Raw genomic sequence first — 12,664 nt, forward strand, 5'->3', positions numbered from 1 at the left:
TGCAATTGGCCTTGTGATCACTGTCCATCTGACTGATCCATTAATGGAGACTAAACAATGGTTGAAACTGCAGCTAATGTGCTCTCAGCAACATCCAAGGGAAAAGGTTGAAATGGTTTGTCTTTTTAATATAAAGTCTCTCCAAATGCAATTTACTAATCAGATGCTGCGTGGGATTAAAAAAAAGTTTACCTGTTATTTTGAAATTCTGCTTTGTGACATGAAAATTTTAACAAGTAGAACATTCAAAGCTGTGAAGGGAATAATTTGATGGTTAATATGGTATTAGTGTAATTTGGAAAAAAAAGATGCAATGAAGCACCAACACAATTCCACAAAATAAGTTTTGTTACTGATTTTAGAATCCCCACATATATGTGTAGCCTTCTTTGAGAATTTGAAATATTCACCTGTAATTATCTTGTGTAATCTGAAATATATTGGCTATAATGTGACAGATAGGGATTTGGTAATGAAAATATGTTTATGCTGCTTCGTTAAATGCATTCTATTGCCCTCCTGTGCAATTCAACTCCACTTAAGCAGCAGGGTAGACAAGACGTCCAATATTATTGAATTACCTCAGTTAAGCAGCTGGTATTTTCAAACAATAAATACTGTGACCCTCTGCTTAACAGGCCACCTGAGTATAGATGAAGTTTGTTGAAAGTATTGGCAGGCAACTTGAGTGACAGAGCATAATGTAATTTAAATCCTCTACCATTACGTAGGGAGTTTATTGGTACTTTTAAGAATTGTTAGGTTACATAGTTTTACTGTAAGAAATGCATTTAAAACATACCTACAGTTGTAGGTTTGATTTCAGTATGACCTGGTAACAGCCAGTATTTTATAAAGTTACAACTTTCTTATATTTAGGCAAACCTATTTAATGTTGTGACCAGTTAATAGCTCTAAGAGACAAGGAGCATAAAATAATTTTCTTCTTCCAGATAAAACCATCTGAGAGTCTGTCATTTATTAAGAAAATGATTTCATCATTAAAAGGTTAATTTAAAAGATTATCTTTACTTGCCACAATGAATCATACAGTGAAATGTGTTATTTGCAGCAACAAAAAGTACATTCTGAGATGTGCTGGGGGCAGCCCACAAGAACTGTCGTGCTTACAGAACCAACATAGCAAACCCACAGCTTGCCAACCGTAACCCGTCCATTTGTTTTGGAATGTGGGAGGAAACTGGAGCACTTGGATGAAATCCAAGTAGTCAGGCAGAGAAAGTTCAATTTCCTTACATAGAGCGGTGAGGATTGGATGCGTATTGTTAGTGCGGTAAGGTATTATGCTGCCCACACATACTCTGTATCTGATGTGTCACTTAAGCATCACTGAACAAAATTGATATTGAGTAACACTGGGAGACATTAGTGGCATCAGTCAATAATCCAGGCAAAGGGAATGTGAAAAAGTAGGACAAGGTTTGGTCACACAACCACTCCAGCTTGCTTCTGTACTCAGTGAGATCATGGTTAATCTCAACATGGTCTCTGTTCTTCTTTCTTGTGTGAGTCCAATAATGCTTGATCTTTCCCCATACTACATAATTCAAAATGTCTATCCCAACCTTAAATATATATTCAATTCCTCCTTCTCCACAGCTCTGAGGGTAGAGAACTCTAAAGGCGTACAAACCTCCGCAAGAAATTCCTCCTCATCTCCACCTCTCTAGTTCCAGATTCCAGACAAAGAAGCTTTCTTCTCAACATCAAAGTGGCCTCAGGATCCTAAATGCTTCAGCGAGATCACCTCCTTTTGCTCTCAACTCCAAACTCAATCTTCTCAAGCTTTCATCATGGGACACCTTCCTCATTTCATCCTACTGAAGGCACTCACTTGTCCTATCATTGAAATGTTCTCACAAGCAATGATCTCATATTTAAGGACTCCTATTTTCTCGTTATTTATCGCTATTTACTTATTTCCCTTTGTACAGTTTGCTATCTTCTGCATTCTAATTGATCTTTCATTGATCACGCTATTGTTACTGTTATACAGATTTGCTAAGTATGCCCACAAGAAAATAAATCTCATGGTTGTATCTGGTGACATATATGTACTTTGATAATTACTTTCATCTTGAACTTTGGACTTTAAACCTTTCAAGGGGCATGTTAACACAGGAGAGAAAGGCAGAAAGGTAAATTTAGAAAAATATAGTCAGACAGAGAATTGTACTGTTTGAAGTATTGCCTTTTGAATGAAACATTGCTAAGACCTTCCACCTTTGCTCTTCAGGCCCACTGGAAGTAGTAAGGAAAATTGGAGAGGCTATCCTTAGAATACTAGACAGTATTTATTCCCTATAACCAAGATACTCACTTATTGTGACATTGCTGTTTATCGGATCTCCTGCACTCAAGTTTGTTGTCACATTACCTAATTACACCAGTAACTAACTATGAGTGTGCTTTATTAATATGTAATGTATTGCAGAGATGGCTGAAAGGAATGTGGAAGTTGCCTGTGTAATATCTCTCAAACATACTTACCTCAATGAATGCAATTTGTGTTTTGAAAAACTTAGAACTGTCTGCTATTTGTCAATTCTTTCTGAAACCTACTTCATCAATTAGCACAAAGGCTAAGACTGAGGAATATGTTAGTGCAAATACTGGAACATGGAACGAAAAATGGGTTGCAGGAGGAACATAGCAGGTCAAATAGCATCGACAGGGAAGGTAAGAATGTAAAAAAAAGCAGCGAGTAGTGGACTCGGCACAGTACATGCCACTACTTTCTTCCCTACCATTGAAATTATAAACATGACAGACAGACATACTTTATTGATCCCAAGGGAAATTGGGTTTCATTACAGCTGTGCCAACCAAGAATAGTGTAGAAATAAAGCAAAATAAAACCATAAATAATTAAATAATATTAAGTTAATCATGCCAAGTGGAAATAAGCCCAGGACCAGCCTATTGGCTCAGGGTGTCTGACACTCTGAGGGAGGAGTTGTAAAGTTTGATGGCCACAGGCAGGAATGACTTCCTATGATACTCAGTGTTACATCTCGGTAGAATGAGTCTCTGTCTGAATGTACTCCTGTGCCTAACCAGTACATGATGGAGTGGATGGGGGTCATTGTCCAAAATGGACAATGGCACAGCCTCAAGGATGCAAAATCTGTCATCAAAGATTCCCAGCACCTGGGCCATGCCATCTCCTCACTGTTATTATTGGGCATAAAGTACAGAAGCCTGAAGTTTCAAACCACCAGGTCCAAGAACAGCTATTTCCCTTCAACTGTTTAGTTCTTGAACCATTGTGCACAACCCAAATCACAACCTTAATATAGCAAAATTTTGACAACTTAGCACCTCAATGAACTTTGTTTTCTCTTGTCTCATTGTACTCATCATTGTAAAAATTGCATATAATTTATATTGAGGTTACCTTTTCCTTGTGAATGTTGCTCATATGATGCTATATGTCCTGCAGTGCTGCTGCAAGTAATTTTTTCATTGCATCTGTGCATACATGTACTTGTGCGTAAGCCAATAAACTTGCCTCTGAGTCAGAAATAGACAGACTTGAAGTAGATGTCTGAGTTTCAAAGCAAGTTTTACTCAAACAACCTGGAGGCCTAGATAAAAAAATTAAAATTAATTCTTTTTAGTGGAGTTCCGGTTTCATGCCCAGCTTGATTGGGAGTGACAAAATCCTGGGGATTCATCACATCTAGAGCTGAAAAGCACCCTTTCCACACAGCAGAGACCCTACATTATGTTGAATAAGTTATGAGGAATATTTGAGTTGCCTTCACTTCATGAAAAAGTGTTTAACTCTTGAACGTTTAAAGGTCTGAAACTGAAGGTCAAATCTAATGAGGAAAAGAGATCCAGATGCTTGTAAAACTGAAGTGTTTTCCCTCTTTGGAAATGTGCTACTAATTACTTCTGAATGGCTGCTAGTCTAATACAAAGTGAAATACAACGGCATTGCCTCTATACTCCTGGGGAAACAGCTCGCCACTTGAAAAAGGATTTATCACTGTGCGACTGCTTTCTGTGGCATACAGTATTTGAATGCTTGCAATATTTTAATAATGTCCTGAAATGAAAATGAAAAACAAATGTGGTCCATTCTGATAAGGATGAGGAACTGCTTGTTCAAATCACAATCCCTTTGTATAATATGGTGGCGCCTTGAATAAAATTCGTCACTCACAAGGCTGCCATATGGCGGCATTGCTGCTTTGTTGTAAGACCACAGCTGGTGAAGGTGACACACATTTTGTGTTGGTGCTTTTGGGACCTGGCAGATGTTTAAAAAGCCACAAGCTCTCTCCCGTCATCCTTGGTATGCAGATTTGTGATGTGCAGGGTTCTTAGCCAAGTTTCAGCAATGCACATCAGAGTCTGAAACAGCTAATTACTGAAGGAATTTGCCCCTCTGTGAAACTTGAGAACTTAGTTTCAGTTTAGATATTGCAAGTAAAATATATATTTTTTTCTTTTTGCTCTGTTAGGCTATGACAATAACAATGTAAGTTGCTAAACTGGTACTGAGATAGTGAAAAACTTTGAAATCCATACGGATCATTTCATTACAACAGTGCTTTGAAGTAGTGCAAGGGTTAACATAACAGAATGTGGTATAAAGTATTACAGTTACGGAGAGAAAGCAGTCAGGCAGACGATAAGGTGCAAAGCATTAACATGGTAAATTGTGAAGTCAAAAGTCCAATTTATGTTATTGAGATTCAGTTCAATAGTCTTATAACAACAGGACAGAAGTGTCCTTGAGCTATGCTGTATATGCTCTCAGGCCTTCGTATCATCTGCCCAATGGGAGGGGGTAGAAGAGAGAATGCTTTAGATGGATTAGAGTCTTTAATTATGATGGCTGCTTTACTGAGGCAGCAAGTAGTGTAGATGGAGCCCATGGAGAGGAGCCTAGTTTCTGTGATGTGCAGAGCTTTGATCCCAGCTCTGCAGCTTCTTGTGTTTCAGGCAGAAAAATTGCCATGCCAGACTGTGGTGAATCTGGATCAGCTGTGCTCTGTGGTGCATCGGTAAAGATTGGTGATGGTCAACAAGAACATTGGCTGCTGGTAAGTATGGCAAATGTAGTGTTAGCATTCATTTTGGGAGGACTAGAATATAAAAACAGAAGTGTAATGCTGAGTCTCTGTAGGCATTGGTTGGACTGTATTTGGAGAATTGAGATCAGTTTTGGGCCTTATCTAAGGTAGGATATCCTGGCTTAGGAGAGGGTCCATTGAAGATTAATGAGAGTGTTCCCTGGAATAAAAAGATTAACTTACAGCATGAGGAGCATTTGATGGTTCTGTGCTTGTACTTGCTGGGGTTTAGAAGAAAGAGGGTATGTCAAGGAAACCGACTGAATATTGAAAGGCCTATATAAAGTGGATGTGAAGAGGATGTTTCCTAATCCAGAGGGCGTAGCCTTAGAGCGGAAGGATCTCCCTTCAGAACAGAGATGTGGAAGAAATTTTTGATCCAGGTTGTGGTGAATCCGTGGAATTCATTGCCAAAGAAGGCTGTGGAGGCCAGCTCATTGGGTATACTTAAAGGGGAGGGTGGTAGCTTCTCGATTAGTAAAGGCGTCAGAGGTTATGGGGAGAAGGCAGGACATTAGGATTGAGAGGGATAAGCAATCAGCCATGATGGAATGGCAGAACAGACTTGAAGGGCTGAATGGCATAATCCTGTTCCTATGTCCTAAGGACAATCCAAATTACTTTAGCCACCCGTAGAAGCAGAGGCAATGGTGAACCTTCTTGGTTTTGGTGTTCAGTGTTTGAACTAGAGTAGAGTATTGGTGATGTTCACTTCTCGGATCTTGAAGCTTTCAGCCCCCTTGTCCTCAACATCATTGACGTTAGCAAGAGCATGTACATATCGCCCCACTTACTTCCTGAAGTCAATGACCAGCTCCAGTTTTACTGACATTGACGATTTCAAAAGCCTCCTAAACTCGCAGCAACATGAACAATAAACTACCAGGGATCTTTTCATATGAGGAGCCATTGCTTAGAGATTTGATTCTGTGGACATTTATAGCTTGAAGATATTTTGGAGGGGGTGAGATGCTTTATACACCATCACCTAATCTAATCCTGCTCCACCCTTCCATTGCACTTCTATATATTGGCCAACTTTTCTCCTCCCCTCTCCCAGTACTAACGCAGTGTCTTGACCTAAAACATCTACACATCTCTTTTCTCCTCCAAGGATGCTGCTTGACACACTATGTTCTTCCAGCAGTTTGTTTTTAATTCATGAGGGTTAATTTACAGTGCTCAGTTATCCTACCAGCCCACTCATCTTTGGAATGCCTAGGCAACCCATGAGGTCATGGGGAGAATGTGCAAACTCCACATGGGCTGGATTTGGATCTGGATTGATTCTGGGTTGTTGGAAGAACATAACTACCTGTTGTGCCCTAGTGCTTAACGAATGCAAAGTACATCCCTCCCATTGTTACTCACCCCTAGCTTTCACGTTGGTTGCGAGAATGCGTTTCCACTTCCTACATCAGGTCACCCCCAACCTAAGGTTCAGCAGAAGGAATCTGCCTCATTCCTGTGGCAAACTCATATCCTGTTTTCAGGACATGGCTAGGAAATGTCCAGTGGAGGTGGCCAGGTGGTTTTAGAATCCCATGTCCTTCTGGGATTCCTAAGTCTATGGGCACCTGCGCTAGGAGATGCTGGCTGTTCCACCTGGGAACATTGCTGTGTCTTAGCCAGTTCTGGCTCAAGCCTTCAAATTTCCCTAGACAACAGTTGCTAATTAATGACTCTTATTGCCCAGGACATGTCCTCTTCTCATTACAATCATCAGAGAGGAGGTACGGGATTCTGAAGACCAGCAAGCAGTGTATTACGAAGAACTTTTTCCACTCCACCGTCAAATTTCTGAACAGTCCATGAACCCATTAACATAACCCCGCTGTCCCTATTTTGCACTATTTATTCATTTACTTCTATTGTAACTTATTGTAGTTTTTATGCATTGCCGTTTGTTATGTACTGCTGTCATAAAACAACACATTTCCTGATACACTATACGCCAATACTAATAAACCTGATTCTGATTCTAATTTTTGAGAAGAGGGTGACTTTCCTAACATCTACTCAGTAAATTTCTCCCACAATCTCAGGGTAACTCTCCTTATCTTTCCATTGGATAGGTCTATTCTCAGAGAATTGCTTTGCATGCTTTCTGTTTTTGCCTTTTCCTTTCCTTCCTGCTTTTCTGCTTCATGGCTTACCTTAAGTCCATGGGAGATGTGACTTCAGAATGAAACAGGTGAGGTTGCAACCTCTGTGTGAAGCCTGCAATGTGGACCGAATGTTTTTTATCGAAACTTTTGATTATCTCCAATTATCTCTTGTAACGCCAGCTGAGAACCCAGGTGCCAATCGGCAAAGCTGCGTCAACCTGTATCTCAGTGGGAGAACTCTTGGTTCTGTGACAGAAGCTTTATGGTTTAAGAGACTTGTGCATGAAGTCCTGGCTGGTATTGCTGGAAGAAACATTAAATTAAACATGCCTCTTCTTCCAAGTGGGCGTGAAAGATCACAGAATATCAATTTACAGGGACTCATTGCTGGTTTTACCCTTGAATTTTTATTATTAAAACACATGATCTCCTCATCATTGCATCCTCCTATATAGGAGCTTGCTGTGTACATAGTATCAGATTAATCACATCAGAAGTTCATTCCTGGTTATATTGAGCTGAAAGCTGTATTACAGACAATAAGTAAATCTTCTGCTTTTCCAAAATGTTATAAAATTCCAACCAGGCAGCCCTATTCTTCAAGTCGATATGATCTTTTGCTTTCAACAGATATATCTCCTGCTTTATTTAGAAATATTTACAAGAGATAAGGAAATAGTTATTTTGAACTGCAAACGCTGGACAGCCTAGAGTAAACCACAAGACAGTTTGAACTGTGATTGCAAGGCAATGAATTCAGCAGAGAAGACATCAAAAAGAACGTTATTGAGACAGACACTGCCATAAATATTCTACAGAATGGCAGTGATTCTCTTTGGTTGCAAAAGCAGAAAAGGAGTGTAGATTTTTTTCAGAATACTGAGAGACTAAAGTGTGTTCATGGTCAGAGGGACCTGCACATTCTTATAAATGAATCACTAAAAGTGAATGTCAATAGCAGGTGATAAATTAAGGTGTTTATCATTAATTATGAAATAAGGTTCATTGTCAGAATCAGGTTTATTATCATTGACAAATGTCATGAAATTTGTTGTTTCCATGGTAGTAGTACAGTATGAGATGTAAATAAATTCTATAAATTACAATAAAAAGTAAAATAAATAAATAGATCGAATGAGAAATAATGAGGTGGTGTTCATGGGTTCATGGACTGTTCAGAAATTTGAAGCAGCTGTTCCTAAAATGATGTGTGTGGGACTTCAGGTTCCTGTACCTTCTCCCCAATGGTAGTAACAAGAAGTAAGTGTTTTCCAGATGGGGAGGGTCCTTAATGATAGATGCTACCTTTTTGAGGCACCATCTCGTGAAGATGTTTTCAATAGTGGGGGGGGGGGTGCTTCTACTCCTTAAAGAGCTGGCTGAGTCTATAACTCTCTTCAGGATCTGTTCATTCTCTGCAATCTAGCCTTCATAGCAGTAAACATTTTGGAAGGCAAACTGTGGTCTTCATTGCGAGAAAATTTGAAAACCAGATTAAAGATGTTTAACCATAAATATTTTGGAAACCCAGAGATGTATTCTGCAGCCAAGTTCTGATAAACCAGATGGTCCAAGTGAAGTTGAAGATGAATATCACCCAATCTAATGTCTTACCAAGAGAATGCAAAAAGAACTGAAGCCCATTTCTTGGAAGTAGGAGACCAGGCACACTGGTGCATCTCAAAGAGCTGCTGCCTCAGAGCACCAGTGACCCAGGTTCAATCCCAAAACAGGGTGCTGTAAGTGTGGAGTTTGCATGTTCTCCCTGTGACCATATGGGCTTCCTCTAGACGTCCCAGTTTCCTCCCACATCCCAAAGAAGTGTGGATTAATTGGCTTGCTAGTGTTCCTAGTTTGTGAGTGAATGAGAGACTATAAAACAAGGTTAATGTAGGGTTAATGCAGATGGGCAGTCATAGTTGGCTGAAGGTCTGCTTCTGTGCTGTATCTATCAACACCTCTATGACTAGGTGACATTTGGAAAATTCTGTTTCGACTTCTGGAATAGCTTTGCATGTTGGAACAAAATACTTTATATCCAGAGAACTCCGGTAATGAAAGAGACAAAAGCTGCAGTAGAAGTTAAACCAAACATCACTATTTTTAGAGTTTTTCATGAAATGCAGATCTAATAAGGATGATATGCAAATCTGGTAAAAGTCATTTATGTAATATGAAAAAAGGTTAGTGGTTAAATGGAAGAATGATTCTAATCTAAGGAAATGAAACCTAAAATCTGAAGTTAAATACTAAAAAAAAACAAATCAAGTAATTATGATTCTCTCAAACTGGCAAATATCAGATTTCCCTAGCTTAATAATATCTACCTTGTCAATGATGAGTTATGAGGCTTCTACTTTCTGGAATTCTAGTTCACATATATCCAATTCCCATCAATGTATTCATCATGAGCAGTAATTGCTTATTTTAAAATCAATTGCAACAGATAGTTTTTTCATCATTTTTGTTATAAGTAATGACATACATCATTGTAAATACTTCAATGTGTGTTAGAAGGGTTTTGTTCCATTTTCTTCCAAGTCCTATCATCTTTTCAAACTATCAAGTGCTATAGTTTTTGACCTCTGTGCCTCTAATTATTGGATGTAAGTTTGAATCTGCATGGAATTACAAGAACTTCAAGCATTCTCTTCTTCAGATCATTATTGATGAGTTAAGCTGGCATTCAATGGAAGCAAGTCAGAAAAGGACTGAATGAGAGGGGAAGGTCATTTGCACATTTTCACTCCAGGATGAGACCTAATTTATCACCTGTTTCATCATTGGCCTCAATGATAAATTAAGGTGTTTATCCTTGTTTGAGGAATAATGTTCATGATCAGAATCAGGGTTATGATCACTGACCTAGATCGTGGAATTCATTGTTTTGTGTCAGAACTACATAAAAAATCATTATGCATAAGTAACAACAATAAATAAATAGTGCAAAAGAGGAATAGTGAGGCTACATTCATGAGTTCTTAGACTGTTCAAAAATCTGATGGCAAAGTTGAAGAAGCCGTTCCTAAAATGATTAATTATTTTTTGTAGAAATGCACTGTGGAATAGGCTCTACTGGCCCTTGGAGCCAGATGGCTCAGCAACCCCCTAATTTAATCCTAGCCTAGTCACGGGACAATTTACAATGACAAATTACCCCACAAAATTGTTTGCGTTTGGACTGTGGAAGGAAACTGGAGCACCCAGAGGAAGTCCAGAATGTACAAACTCCTTACAGGCAGCAACGGGAATTAAACTTGGGTTGTTGGTACTGTAAAGCATTGTGCTAACCTGTGGTGAGAGCATGGGTTCCTGTAGTAATAAGAAGAGGGCATGTCCTGGTGATTGGGGTAATGAGGTGAGGGTCTGTCCCAGATTGCAAAGGTCCTTAATGATAAAATCTGCCATCTCATGGTACTGCCTTTTCCAGCTGTCCCTGATGGTAGGGAAGCTTGTGCGTGTGATTGATCTGGCTGAGTACCCAAAAAGAAAGAGTTCCAGAGGTTGGAAATGGTTGGGGAGGTAGAAGGATGCTTAAATACACGCTTGACATGGAATTAACAGGTGCTGGCACTAGCTGAACAATGTAGCATGCTGTTCCCATTTGGCTTTTGAATACTGTCAAAAGAAGTAACCAAATGAGAACTAATGCTCTAGGATATGCTTGAATATTTCACTTGACCATGTGGGATCAGAGCTGGGCATTACAAATTCAGATCCGGCCAAATTCTGCTGACTTGAAGCTAAGGGACATCTTTATTGGCTTTGAAGTAGAGTTTAGTGTCAGAGAAACCTACAGAATCCTGACTCTGACTTCTGAGCAATTTACAGAACCTAAATTTGACAGTTCACATTCTGTTCCTTGTTCATTAAAATTCACACCTTGGAATAAAGTTCAGTAATGAAGGGAGTTTCATCTGTCGTCGCACCAGCTGTTCAAAAGTCCTGATTAAACCCCTCATAAGTGAATTAATCATGCATGTGCCATATGTTTCAGTTTACCCTGCTGTCTTGCTACAGATAATCAGACGTAATTATCCGATTCGGAGGTTTGAGATTTCCTTTTAATATTTGATGGGTTGCTATTAGAATACTTTTCTTTATCAAGAGGAATATTTGACTAACAAGCCTATCGGATGTGTACTTTAACTTGTTAATATTAGAGAAATTTCTGTAATATGTCACGAGTGATCTAAATCGTTATCAAGGCATTTGTTTTTGCTTTGAAGGCAGCACCTAATTTTGTAGTCCTTTTTTTCTTTCATATTCTTTGAGGATTGGTTCTGAAGTTCTGGAAGCTTAACACAGGGACATTATTTAACAAGTAGTCTGCAAGGCGCATACTACAATCTAGGTTTTAAAATCTAAATTGGTATCATAAGGTTAGAAAAAAACAGCTACAAATTCCTCAACAAGTGTTGAAGAATAATGTCTCAGTGAGTTTACAAAGGTCAGACACCATAGATATGAATAACATTTATTCATAATAACCTTACTAGTAATTGTGGGGGAGTGGAAATTTAATTTTTAACTCTGATATCACAATGTTAGGTTAGCTCTTGGTCTGCTCTCAAGCAGTTTCAAAGGTTATTCGAGAACCATTTTGACAGAGTAAATAAAGAAAAATGGTTTTCAATCACAAAAGAGTCAGTAACTGAAGAACACAGATATCAGATAATAAGAAGCAGAGACAACATGAAGATTCTGCCTTTGCTCAGTCGGTGGTTATAATCTGATAGAATGTGTACTCCTTGAAAGAGAGATTGCAACAGATTCAATTGCAACCTCTAAATCAGGAATCGGATAAATATTTGACAGAGAATGGTATGCTGGACTGAGGTGAGAGAGTGAAATTAATTGAAGGTCTCTTCCAATCATGCAAGATTCCTTTTTAAGAAAATGGAAGTGGGGACAACGCGCTGGCCGGTCTACAGGTGTGATTGAAATGCTGAGGCATTAGACCCCGCTCCTGACTACCCCGCTGTCATGTTTACAGTCACTGGAAAATTAAAATGAAGAGCAAGATTGCTGTACCAGAGGGACATCAGGGACTCAATGTATTTTGCTTCACAGAAAAATGGCTACCCCCTCCATTTCAGTCACAGCACTGCAGCCGTTTGCTTCACCATGGCAAAGACAAGCCAGCTTAGTCGTTTAAAGGTAGAGGAGATGGAGTATGCTTTATGATTAACTCAACGTATATGCAGATGTGGTGGTTATGTCTCAGTCCTGCTCACCTGACCTGGAACATCTAGTGATTACACCATCCTGGTGTATATTCCACCTCAGGTCAAAGACAGACAGTCACTACTGGAGTGGAGCATAGTCCTCAGCAGACATGAAATGGTGCATCCTAATGTCTTCTTTATCTTCTTGAGGGATTTCAACTTGAAGAAGTCTTCTAACAATTGCCGCCAACATTTCACCTGTAGAACCAGTCATGGGCAT

The 12,664-nt window shown here is 39.2% G+C and overlaps 1 long non-coding RNA gene across 2 annotated transcripts in view; it reads left to right on the plus strand.

Annotated features, from left to right (window-relative positions):
* The first annotated feature begins 4,758 nt into the window (after window positions 1-4,758).
* Window positions 4,759-12,664, plus strand: part of LOC132394387 (uncharacterized) — a 28,006-nt gene continuing 20,100 nt past the window's right edge. For both annotated transcript variants that reach the window (XR_009512300.1, XR_009512303.1), the window contains exon 1: window positions 4,759-5,078. This is a non-coding gene — a long non-coding RNA (uncharacterized LOC132394387). The remainder of the gene's footprint in view (window positions 5,079-12,664) is intronic.

The sequence above is a fragment of the Hypanus sabinus genome, chromosome 5 (genome assembly GCF_030144855.1).
Source record: "Hypanus sabinus isolate sHypSab1 chromosome 5, sHypSab1.hap1, whole genome shotgun sequence".
Lineage (NCBI taxonomy): Eukaryota > Metazoa > Chordata > Chondrichthyes > Myliobatiformes > Dasyatidae > Hypanus > Hypanus sabinus.